This window comes from Simochromis diagramma, unplaced genomic scaffold (assembly GCF_900408965.1).
Source record: "Simochromis diagramma unplaced genomic scaffold, fSimDia1.1 OVJJ01000753.1, whole genome shotgun sequence".
Classification (NCBI taxonomy): domain Eukaryota; kingdom Metazoa; phylum Chordata; class Actinopteri; order Cichliformes; family Cichlidae; genus Simochromis; species Simochromis diagramma.
In genome coordinates, this window is record NW_024387523.1 from 15,684,881 (window position 1) to 15,698,181 (window position 13,301).

Here is a 13,301-nt window from a genome sequence, read left to right on the forward strand (position 1 = left end):
TAACAGTACAGTAAATCATTCTGGCACATCCAGACGTTCCTGTCTGTCTGGCCACATATTTTCATCTACATCACAACAGATGTTATCCCTCGCAATGCAGCGAGGAAAGTATCTCCTGGAGTGGCGAATCCATCCTCTGCAGGACCCTGCTGTGATGTCGTCACATGCTGCATCCATGGCTGCTAGCAGGGCCATTTGCTCATGTGGATTTCATTTTTCTTGAGTACTCTGTCAATTGTTGAAATTGGAACAGATTCAATATTGCCAAATACCGTGTAATTCTCTATGACAGCGCTTTGTATGTCTCTCAGCTTTATTGCATTGTTTGCAATGACCATTGCACAAATGGCTTCTTCTTGCTGTGGGGTAAAAAGGGGCCCTCTTCCGCCTCCGCGAGGTTGTCTTACAATCCTATGTGGTGCAGAGTGAACTTTTTGTGAAATTGCAAATACAGTACAGTAACATGTGATGTGTCTGAGATGGCACAGTACAGTACAGTGTATTACTGTTTGCATACCTGTTTTCCCTACGGAATGTTTGAATGATTGAACTGACAGTAGTTCTTCCAATATTGGGTTGCACCCTTCGACCAGCCTCCTCCATGGTGAGGCCGTGATTGACAACATGGTCCACAATTGTAGCCCTTATTTCATTAGGAATCCGCCTATATCTGCCTCTTCTCCCTCTTCCCCTTCCCCTTCCTCCCCGCATCCTCACCCCTCTTCCACGGTGCTGACCTTCCATTTTGTGTCACAGAAGTGTAGAAATGGTACACACTAGCTCCTGCGCAGTTTATATATGCTTGCCAATTGGGGATTCACAGGATTCATCCATAATTGACAGTGAACAAGTTGTTTGTCATTGGTTACAACTAAACTTTCACACGCCTCCTCATGAGTAACAGCTGTAATTCACCCGAGATCAATTGTTCAATTTCGGAGACATTTCCAGGAACAATGATACAGAAAGGTATAGGATTTGCTTGACAGATGGCCAATATTTGGCATGTGATAACTAGTTCAACAATTTTGTGTGTGATGACTCAAGCAATGGATGTATGACTATTAGTTTTATTGGGAACGACTATTCAGCATCCATAGGTATGATTACTTTTGACTGACATGACATAAGCAAATGGAAATGTCAGAAAGCAGCAGGGAAATGTATGGAAGCAACTGATTCATGTCCAAAATCATTTGCAGTTTGTTCAGAGAGAGGAGAAATTGCTACTATGATGTGCACAAATGACTGAGTGTTGTGGAGGTTGAACTAATAGTTATGAGAATTTCAATTCTGATCTGAGAAACGTACCAAAGCGACTGAGAAAAACTGTATTCAGCACAAACTAATTTGCTCTGCACTTTCATAGTCATACAGGAGACTTACATTAGGACATGACCTTATAGATCTTTACATATAGACGTACTGTAATTGAAGCGCAGACTTGGCCCAGGTGTGGCATAGTGTGCTGTGGTACAATACAGTAAAGCTGTAAAGAAAGGAGTTTTGAAGGATAGTCCTGTAACAATTACTGTAAGCATGTTTGCGCTTATTTATGTTTGTGTTTTTTCATCTGCATCTCCACTTTTGACTCCGCAGCAAGAGGAAAGAATTTGTGCAATGGTGGCTGCAAACAACGCTTTGAGACTGAGAAAAATACAAAGAACTGTCGTAGAAGATGACACCATCTTCGGAAATATTCAGTCAATATCAATTTCCACCATAGACAGAGTCCTCAGACGGAATGAACTGTCCATGAAGCAATTGTACAAAGTACCATTTGAACGGAACAGTGATCGAGTGAAGGAGCTCCGTCACCAGTATGTACAGGTAAAACATGTTTGCATATGTACCTCTGTTTACTGTAAAAGTTTAGGCCATGTACTGCACTTACATTTATGCATGTTACTGTAATCCTATTTACAATTCAAACTGTACAATCTGTTGTGCCAAATGCACCATTACAGACTTTTTTATTCTCATCCTTTGTATAGCGTATCCTGGAATTGGAGGCCAGGGAACCCCTGCAAACGTTTGTATATCTTGACAAAGCGGAATTCAATCTCGCAAAAGGCAGACGGCGTGGATGAAATCACATTGGAGAAAGAGCCACCATTGATGTCCCAGGTCAACGAGGAGGAAATATTAAAATTTGTGTAGCAATCTCAGAAAATGGCGTTCACACCCATATTCCTCGTATTGGTGCATACAATACACAACACCTGTTGGCTTTTCTGGACGCTCTTTATAGGGACCTAATCCCACAAAATGAAAGGGATGATCCTGGTGACAATCGGACAATGTATGTAGTAGAGATGGACCGATCCGATATTACGTATCGGTATCGGTCCGATACTGACCTAAATTACTGGATCGGATATCGGAGAAAAATAAAAAATGTAATCCGATCCATTAAATATCACGAAAGCACCTCACAAAACTTGCAACACGCCGTAACTCACCTCAGAACGTTAGCACGTCGGAGCAGTATGCATCACGTGATAGAGCGGCTGTGGCATGCAGGACCTGTCGGTGGTCTGGATAGCATTTGGAGCTTCGCTAGCAACCCGGCATTTCATCTCCGACAAAGTTATCCCCGAGAGAAGTAAAGCAAGTGTGTAAGTCCATCTCTGAATGTTTGTAAAGCATTCCTGCGTTAAGCTTAACAAGCGACTGCCTCTTCTTGCTGCTACTTCAATCATGAAACTGCTTAATGATCAGCTGATCGGCTTTTCTGTTGCGAGTCCATCTCTCTGGTTTGTTTTTGGCCCACTTTGCACCAGAAAGAGGAAACCAGTGGCTGAACAACAGCAGCACGTTTAAGCTTGATAAGCTGTTAGAATTTATTTAATGTTACTTTCTACTCGAGGATCTTTTTCTACGTAGCTGACGCTGGTAACTGTGCAGGGGCGGATCTAGCAAAGTTTAGCCAGGGGGGCCGATAGGGCATTAACAGGGAAAAGGGGGCACAAAGACATACTTTTCTTTCTTATTCTCATTTAAAATGTCTAGCTTTTAATAAATAATTATCTGACACCCAAAGTTTTAATTTGATGTAAAATGAATAGAAGTCCATTACTGTATATAGTGACTATTAAGTCTAATACAGTATATATACCCTAGTAAGCTATAGTACTTTTTCCTTTGGGAAGGTACCATCTGTGCAGTCTGCAATTTTGTTGAAGAAAGATGTTGAATCTATTTAATATTTCTTGAAAAATAATTGATTTCTGTGCATTTTTTCCCACACTGCATCAAATTAAGGTTGATTACGTCGATTAAGCATCATGAGGTGGAACGTGAGGGGTGGTTCCCTATTTTTTTATTTTTTTATTTTTGTTGTTGCTGGGAGTTGGAACCCTATTAGTTAGGTTGCTTAATATTTACGCTAAGTACTCTTTAAAATACCAGAATAGGGAGGATGGTGTAGGGTTAAGTTTATTAGATTGATCAGTATTGCTGAACTATGAAATTTTTTTTTTTTTGCATACAGGTATAACAGAATAGCTTTAGTGTAGTTGTTGTTTTAAACTTGAGTATGAACTTATACAAAATGCAGCAAGATATTTAAAAAAAAAAACAGTTTTGTTGATTTAAAAAACACACTATATCGGATTCATATCGGTATCGGCAGATATCCAAATTTATGATATCGGTATCGGTATCGGACATAAAAAAGTGGTATCGTGCCATCTCTAGTATGTAGTGGTTTGGGATAATGTTAGCTTCCATCACTCTGCTGTATTCAGACAGTGGTTTGCAGCACACGACAGGATGCTTATGGAGTTTCTTCTTCCTTACACTCCATTCCTAAATCCAATTGAGGAGTTTTTCTCTACCTGGAGGTGGAAGGTATATGACAGGCATCCACATACCCAAATGACCCTGCTAGCAGCTATGGATGCAGCTTGTGATGACATCACAGCAGAGTCCTGCAGAGGGTGGATTCAACACTCCAGAAGATACTTTCCCCGATGCATCGATAGAGCTGACATACGCTGTGATGTTGATGCAAATATGTGGGCAGACAGACGGGAGCGTCTAGATATCAATGATTGATATGCAGCAGTGTCTGTTTTTCAGGGTTTTTTTTTGTTTCATAACTACTGCAGTAAGGTTTACTGTCTAAGTGAGTTTATGTTTGCTGTAAAATGTTTGATTTACTGTATTTCCCCAGTTGCACAATGCTGTGAACAGTTTCAATTAAATATTATCAAGAGTGCATATGAAGTGTCTTGATTTTCCTTGACAATTTATGGTTTTCAACATGCCATGCATGCTGTCCAGACTTGACATGTCATTGGGAAGCACCTACAAAGAAATCCGTCACAATGAGAACATGTTCAAACCATTTGATTTTGTGACCAAAGGTGCTGGTGTAATGACTTGTAATTGTGACAGCCCTGACACTTTGATATAAGTACTTGCTTTTGATGAATATATTATCTGTTTTGATTAAGGGACTTGCTTTTGAAGCATTGACTACTTATTTTGAACAACTGAGTTTTCTTTTTGATGAAGTGACTCACTTTTGCAAGTTATCCACCATGTTTTGCAGTTTGCACTAATTGTTTTGAGAAGAGCCTTAGTAGTGGTGCAGAGATCAATTCTGTTGTGAGAAATGCACCAAAGCAACTGAGAAAAACTGTAATAGGCATTTAAATAGCCTCTCAGTCTAAAACCTGTCTAATAATCTCATTCAGACGGGTTTTTTTTGCACTTTCACATGTGATCACATTATTATCCATGACATATGCCTAAAACATTATTTAATAAGGTACCTCAGTTCCAACTGTATGTCAGAAAAGAAACCAACTGATGAAATCCAGGGAACTCTCTTGGAAAAATAGGTCAGGGCAATCGTATAAAACCGTTTCTAAAGTATTCAGAAATGGAAGAAATGAAAGGAGTACAGAAACACAAGCACCCCTCCTGGAGCTGGCTAAGTAACCTGAAGGTCCTTGGTCAGAAAGGTGTTCTACAACGTAATGATCTCTCTGACAGAGCTTGAGAAGTTATTTGCTGAGATGGGAGAACCTGAAGAAACAACAGCCGCGGTCCATCAATCAGACTTTTACAGCAGTGTCAAGACAAAAGCCAGTTATGGATGATCTGAGATCACGAGAAGACAAAATTCTAATTTCAATAATATCAATCAACAAATCTGATCAATCCATTCTCACTCCCTGTGTGTTGAAAACCACAATTTCTTCAGAGCAACTATTGTTCTAATGCATATCCCACTGTCACACCTGCCTCTTTATGCAGATTTGTTTCTTTTCTAACAGCACTCTTGAGTTAGCATCTAATATTGCCACAACCAGATACTATTACTTAAGGAAACCTTGGATACATCTTGAACACCAGTGGCTTTTGACAAAAGGGCCCATTTGACACACAGGGAGGAGAACACATTGAGCTGGCAAACTAATCATTGGCTGGTTAATAGCATTCCTGCAGTGAAGTATGGTGGCACTGCTTCTCATCCATATGGACAGAAACACTAGTCAAGGCTTAAGGAATGATGAATGCAGCCAAATACAGGAGGGAGTTTAGGACAAGTCTCTCCAGCCTTCATTCCTTCCCTTCAACAAGTCCACTAGGGTCCCTTTGGAAATGTAAATTCTGGCATCAGACTGTGGGGACATCTGTATGCCTGCCATGTTTTTTGACGATGCAGAGTCATTTGGTGGGACTTTACATTACAATACACCAACTGTGCAAGCAGCCCAGGTGATGGACTTCAAGCAAACTTTAAAGGAGTATAACAAAGAAGACTCATCGGCTATAGTGTTTACTGTCTATAATTGTGTCCCAAGCAGAGTATAATCAAGACTTTACCATGTTTGATGGACTCAACGATGAAGCTCAGACTAAGCTCCACAATCCATCCGTCAATATACTTGAAAATGGCAAGCTAGGGACACCATTCAGTCTTTGAAAGTTTGAGAGGATCTGCCACTAATAATCGTTTAAACTGACCAAATAAAGATCTTGCAAAAGCATAAGTTCAGCTGCTAGTTTTTTCCTTTACATCACTAGTCCAACCATTTTCTTGCCCACCTTCTTTGAGCCAATCAGTTTCCATTCTGCGTACTTTAAATCTCCATGTTCTTGAGTTATTTTCCCCTTTCACACTCTCATTCATTTAACAAAAAACTTCCTCCCCTATCTCCACCTCACCTGAGTCACCCAGAGCTCTATCCAAGCCTTAGTGTTGGATTGTCACCACCTCCAGCTGCTAGACTCGGGGAGAAATCCTATCACTGTAGGGATTCCGTTCTCCCCTGAAGAGTCAGTGGGAGTCTAATAGCTAAATAGTTTAATTTCTCAATCAAAATAATTATTGCTCAGTTCTTCCAAATGATATCTCCTTATTGAAATCCAGGTGTGCAAACCTTGGACTGCCTTTTGCAAGGGTTGATGTGCATGGGATATGATTTCTTATTTTTCCATTATCTTATTCATTTGCATCATTTTAATGTTGATATTTTCTACACAGCAAAATCTCCAGTGTTAAATTAACACTGGGGAGTGTCTATATGGGTCCACACCTCTGAGTGTTAAATTAACACTTTTGACAGTGTTATATGTTTAAAAGTAACCTAGTCAGTTTTGAAGATTAACAATGGCTAACACTGAGCAGTGCTGATTTTCTAACACTGGAAAATAACTCAAAATGTTAGAAATATTCCAGTGTTAGAAAATCAGCACTGCTCAGTGTTTTGCTGTGTAGAACTAGTTTAGAGGCATATTAACAATGTTAAATTAATCCATTCTCTGGATTGATCACCAGTGTTGGGACTAACGTGGTATTAAGTAACGCGTTACAGTAACTAGTTATTATTGTGGTAACGAGCACGGTAACTAGTTATTATGCCAAAACCAGGAACGCGTTAGTCGTTACTGGGATTTAAATAGGCTCGTTATTCGTTACTTCGTGTGGTGGCTATTGCGGAGCTTCCACAGATTCAATAACATTAGCAAGTGGTGGAAGCCAGCAGGTGGATGAAGGAAAAGGGAGGCAGGAAAAGAGACCCGAAGCGGCCGCTGGTCCGAGTATCAGGTGAACTGAACTTCAGGTAAAAAGTTATGAAGTTATGCAGTCTATCTGAGTCAGATATAAACCAAGTTTAGGTGGAGTTTATTTTCGTTATGCTGACTTTTTCGTACTGCGTACTAGCTAGCATGACGGAGTTTCTATACAGCTGGGTGGGTGCTATGTTACTGATGTTGAACTTTATTTTGTTCATAAGGTTAATTATTAGAGTTGCCAACTGTCCCGTAAAAAACAGAATCGTCTCGTATTCAGAGAAAATATTACGGGTTTCGTATTGAGGTGAAAAGGAACATTTTGTCCCGGACTTCAGCTACAATGAAAAAGACACAAAGCTGGATTTATTCTGTGTTTACGCTGCACAGCTGCCTCTTCTCCTCTCATTCTCTGCCCCTCCCTCTCCTGTTTCTACTTCAATCATGAAACTGATCAATGATCAGCTGATCGGCTTTTCTCTCTTGTTTATTTATCGCCCACTTTGCACCAGAAAGAGGAAACCAGCGGATGCCGCGCTAAACAACAGCAGCACGTTTAAGCTTGATCAGCTGTTGGTAGAATTTATTTAATATTACTTTCTGCTATCAGCTGATGTTTGCTGGAGCCACAGCTGTAAAGCTGCTGGTCATGATGTCACCTTTTAGGTGACATGAATGAGTTGAAGGGAAGTTATGAACTGTTTCTGAGAGACAAATAACACCAGGATCCTTTTTTTACTTAGCTGAAAGCTGGTAACTGTGCAGGGGCGGGTCTAGCAAAGTGTTGCCAGGGGGGCAGGTAGGGCATTAACAGGGAGAGGGGGGCACAAGGAAATACTTTCTTATTCTCATTTAAAATGTCTCGCTTTTAAAAAAATAATTATCCGAGTCTTACAGCAAACGATTGATAGATTAATGCATATATACCATCAGAACAGTGTACATCACTGTCACAACAGCGTTTGTTTTCATTCAAAGGCTTTATGATTTTTCCTAGTCAAATTCCCCGGGACGATTTTTTTTTGTCCCAGTCCAGCCCTGTAAGCAGCTCATCTGCAGTCTGGTGTTACCTACATCTTCCTATTCAGAAGGCAGAATTTCCGAGTTCTGAGTACAATCGAAAGCACCACGACTGCAGTTTTTGTGTTGGATGTAAAAAGCAGGCTAGAATCATGCGGTGTCAACGACGGTCCAGGCGTGGGATTTCTCTCGTGGAAGTGTGCACATTATTTTTTTCCTTTCTATTGGTAGGTGGCACAGTGCAGTTGTGGCAAGTAAGCAAGCTAGAAGACTGGCAGTCTGGCTGGGTATCCAGTTACGGAAGCAACACATTAACAAGAGAATTCTGAGTAAAACCAAAGTTACTTTCCCTAGTAACTAGTTACTCTGAAAGTAATGAGTAACTTGAAGTAACTGAGTTACTTTTGATAGAAGTAACTAGTAATGTAACTAAGTTACTAATTTAAAGTAACTTACCCAACACTGTTGATCACTAACGGTGTGTCTTTGGACTGTGAGAGGAAGCAGGAGTACAAGGGGAGAACCCACGCAAATAAGGGGAGAAGATGCAAACTCCACACACTAACCACTGTGCCACTATGCTGCCCACAATGACGCAACTTCAAATCAAAGTTTTCTAAGGAACTGTACTTTGTTTCTCCATCTATAATCTTCTATATCATAGCTATGTGGCATGGCTTAAAGCACAGTATTGTGGTGATGAACAAAAGTATTTTACCAGCACTTCAGCTTCACTGGAGTGACTGTCCAGGTGATACATGCTGAGGGAAACTAGAACATAGAAGGAATTGCAATACATGCTTACAAAACACTTATATCAGGTCATTTTTATTATCTTTTATATGTTCATATTCTTGTATTCTTGTATTGAGTTTTACAGTAAGTAGTATCAGTTGGTTAAAACATTTATTCAATTTATATTACAGCTATAGTTTTAGTAAATTGTTGACAGTGGCCTCTGTTTGACTGTGAGCGTTAGTAGGTGAGAGGTGACACAGAGGGCCACGTAAGGTCGTGACATATCATGTTTGCTTGTAATTGTGGGCTTGCAAAAGTGCTCGCTCACTGCAAAACATTGTCTGCGGTTTTGAAGAAGCACTAATCAGAAAGCTTGACAGGAAACATCTGCTATGAAGATGAAGACAATGTTCTCTTCAAACTGTGTTAAAAGTCATTGTGGTTTTGATCTGACCTATGTATGAAATGGATCTGACGTTGAGGGGGCGTCATTAAATTTAAGCCCTGATGGTATAAAATATCTGTTTATGCTTTGATTAAGTCGGAGATCAGCCCTGTCTGCGAACGGAGCTGGTCTTCCCACGCGTGTATTTCATTAAAATCAATTGTCTGACCAAGTTCTGGACCATGGTTGTTTGTACTCTCCTTCCCCAATATTTGAACCTTAACAGTATATAATCAACATAAATGTGCATGCCCCACTGTGCTTTCCTTTACATCACAAACTTTAAATACATGTATACCACTTGTAGAACATATAATTACAGTGATTTTTTTTTTTGTATTTTTTTTTTATGGTTAGGTCTTCTGGGAAATCTTAGTGGTTCCCAAGAATGCAGTCCTTTAGACAAAGACCACGGATGTTATACCTAGAATCTGATAGAGCCAGTCTTACAGGTTGTAGGTAGGTTACACAGACCTCGCCAAGTTTCTATTTCCACTGTGTCCAATTGGACTTTACCTTACGCAGTTAATCAGTCAGTAGTTTGACAACATCATACCCTTATGGGTAGGGATGGGTATCGTTTAGGTTTTATCCGATACCGGTGCCAAATTGGTACTTTTGAAACGGTGCCGGTGCTCAAACGGTGCTCAAACCGGTGCTTAAAGAATGGAGAACACAAAATTGGTCCAAAAACCTCTCGTGTTTAGCTGGTTTTTGTAAAAAGATAACAATGTTAGCCTTTTCTGCAGCTATAGGGCATATATGGTATCACTCTTGGCTGGAAGCAGTGCTTAAACAATGGAAAAAACACAAACTTTATCCAAAAACCTCTCATGTTTAACTGTTTCCCACTTTTTCTTTGGTCATTTTAGCCTTTTTGGCCAGGGCGAAGGGAGTATCTGCCATCAAACAAGAAGACAGCCGCATGTAGCTATGATGATGTTTGCTAGTTCACCTTACCTGCATTAATGTAATAACGTGGTTAGCCTACTCAACGTAAATTACACACGAACAACATTAAGCTACTCACGCAGAGAAGAATGGCTGCTGCTGCCGTCATCATCCGTCATCATTTCTGATACACTGGCAGGGCTAGGGGCCAGGACTCTCCTCTTCGTGTTTTTGGGGATGTTGCTAACTCCGGGTCTGATAACAGGCACCACACCCGCAGTAGATGCGCTCGGTGTGAGGTCTCGCAGCAAGCTATCAAATACGGCGCATTTCTTGGCTTTTAAAAAAAAACGCTATGCGTTGCCAGGTGTTTCATCGGATTTGAGGTGTTACCTCCTTTGACAGTATCACAGTATCAGCTTAAAGCACTTGTTGCAGGCTGCTGAGTTTGCATATTTTGCTGTGAAGTACAGCCAGACTTTTGACCGCTTCGCCTTGGGCATTTTTAATCTGTAGCTCTGCTCTGAAAGAACGTACGTACCTGGACCCGCCTACTATCCTCGGAAACGTAAAATGATTGGCTAGAAGTGTATCACAGCTCAGGAAAAAAAAGCACCGAAATAAAGCACCGAAATGTGCGCTGCTTTTCGGTCTGGTTACTACCGTTTATGTCAGAACCGGTGCCATCATGGCACCGGACACCAGTACCCATCCCTACTTATGGGGATCCTTCATGATCATCATTGCTCTGCTCTATGTTAACCAGTTTGGGTGAGTACCTGTTGTTAGTAGCCCTTCTATTTGTGCTGCCGGGTGCTCCTAGAGTGCTGTTAATGCCTTCAACCAGTAGGCATGAATAACAATCAGGTCCTGGTTCCTGATTCCATATATTAAGGCTAAAGGTCTCAGCTTGTCGCTTGGTTTAGCTCATTTGGTGGAGTAGGTGAGCCATATGTCTAGGCCACTACAAAGACCCTTATGTCTGATCCAGACCAATTCTTGGATGTAATTCCTCCTGTTCTCTCTACCTCCTTTCCTGTCTTCTTCGCTGGCATAGTAGCAACAAAGGTAAAAACATGCAAAAGTAACTTGAAGCCTGAGCTTATTGCACACAAAATACAGAAATAGTGTCATGTTGTGAGGGGAGAGAGGGAGGCAGGGAGTGGACCCAGAAGGCAGGACTCAACAGAGAGAGAGAAACTTAAAATCACAGCTGACAAAAAAAGCAATGAAAACAAAAGCAAAACCAGAATGAACCAGCTGACTGACTACAGACTGACTACAACCCAAAGTGTCGGACAAACGGAAACTACAACTACAATAAGGGAGAACACAACAACAAACTGGGAGAGACACAGACAATATATACAGAAGAGGGTGATTAACGGAAGTGAAGACACATGGGAACACAGCTGAACTAGATCATAACTACTGAGCAGTGATGGGAACAACGGCATTACAAGTAATGGCATTACTAACGTCGTTACTTTTTTCAGTAACAAGTAATCGAACTAATTACTATTTCTATCATTACAACGCCATTACCATTACTAACAAGAAATTGCAGTGCGGTCGCGTTACTATTTTTCAACAAACAGACGGTTGAAGCTGTGTTCAGCTTACTGCATCTTATAACAGTTGCACAGAAGTAGCTGTCTACGTAAGTAATCTGGGCGCTACAGCTTTGAGCAGCTGCGCGCGCTCCCGCGGACGGCAATCACTTTCTGCCTGACGATCACTTTTTGGCACAACACCTGGAGCTAAGGGGGCAAAACAATCGCATGAGTGCTGCTGTTTGACTGAGGAAGAATAAAATAGTCGTGGTAAGCCAATCACACGACCACTTTAAGATGACAAACCAACAAGGTGATATATACCAGTTTTTAAATTGTGTTGATAAGCCACGTAAAACCAAAGTCATCATAAACAATATATACGCAGCGTTTTTTCCTCAATAGTTTCGTCACATTTACTGTTTAAGGACAGCGCTAGCAAGCACTCTCCACTTATGAGCAAAAAAAAAAAAAAGAAAAAACTGCCCTTTCGTGTTGGTGGAAAAATGCACCAAGTCAACCAATCAAAAATGATTTGGCAACATGACATTTGGTTGTTTAGGAAGAGAGGAAGTTTTAGGAGTGATGGCGAGAGAGAGAGAGAGAGAGAGAGAGACAGCGGAAAAAGAGAGAGAGAGACGAGTTTTGAGATGTGAGAGATTTGTGACGTTTAGCGTGTTTGGAGTGTGTAGTTAATGTGTTGTCTTGTGTAGTTAGTGTGTAGTGTTGTGGATAGTTTTGTGTTGTGTGTCCGAACAATGAGTCGACTGCTGTCTCCAGGTAAAGAACAGGAGGAGTGATACACCTGCTGCTGTCAGACCTGCAGGTATCAGGCTGTGATGTTCTCCTTTAGAGTGGACAGAAATTTTTGGAGTGGCACAAATAATTTGTGTGGCATCTTATTGAATACAGAACAGCTGATTGTTATGCAAATAGTTTGAAATGGTTGTTTAAAAAAGGGTAAAAGGTAAATGGCTGCAAATAACTTTGTTGTTTGAAAAACTTGTGCATATGATTTTAAAATTGACAATTTATATTTGCAGATAAAGTTATGAAATATGATTCAATAAACATGTTTGTGGTTGTTACAGTAAAAAATATAACTACTAGGATTTTATCTTTTTTGTCTGATTTTAGATCAATCATATTAATGCAATATGCCAAAATGAAAACATAACTCTAAATTCAGACACGTGAGGTTGTGCTGAAAAGAATGATACCAAACAAGACAAAGTAAACAGTTTTTAAAGGTGAAATGTAGAGGAAACATCAAAAGTAGTCAAAAATGACCAATTATACCCTGGACCCCAGAGGGTTAAACATTTTTTTAAAAAGTAACACAATAATTACTTTGAAATAATTAATCACTTTTAGAATCTTGTAACTCAGTTACTAACTCAGTTACTTTTTTGAAGAAGTAACTAGTAACTATAATTAATTACTTTTTCAAAGTAACTTGACCAACTCTGCTACTGAGACAGGGAAAGCAAAATTGAACATCACACTTGGAACAGGAAACTATCACAATGAAACAGGAAGTGACACATACACACACACACACTGAGATTCAGACTAAGATGTGATGTTGACACTGGGACTGGGGTTGAACAGACATAACACAC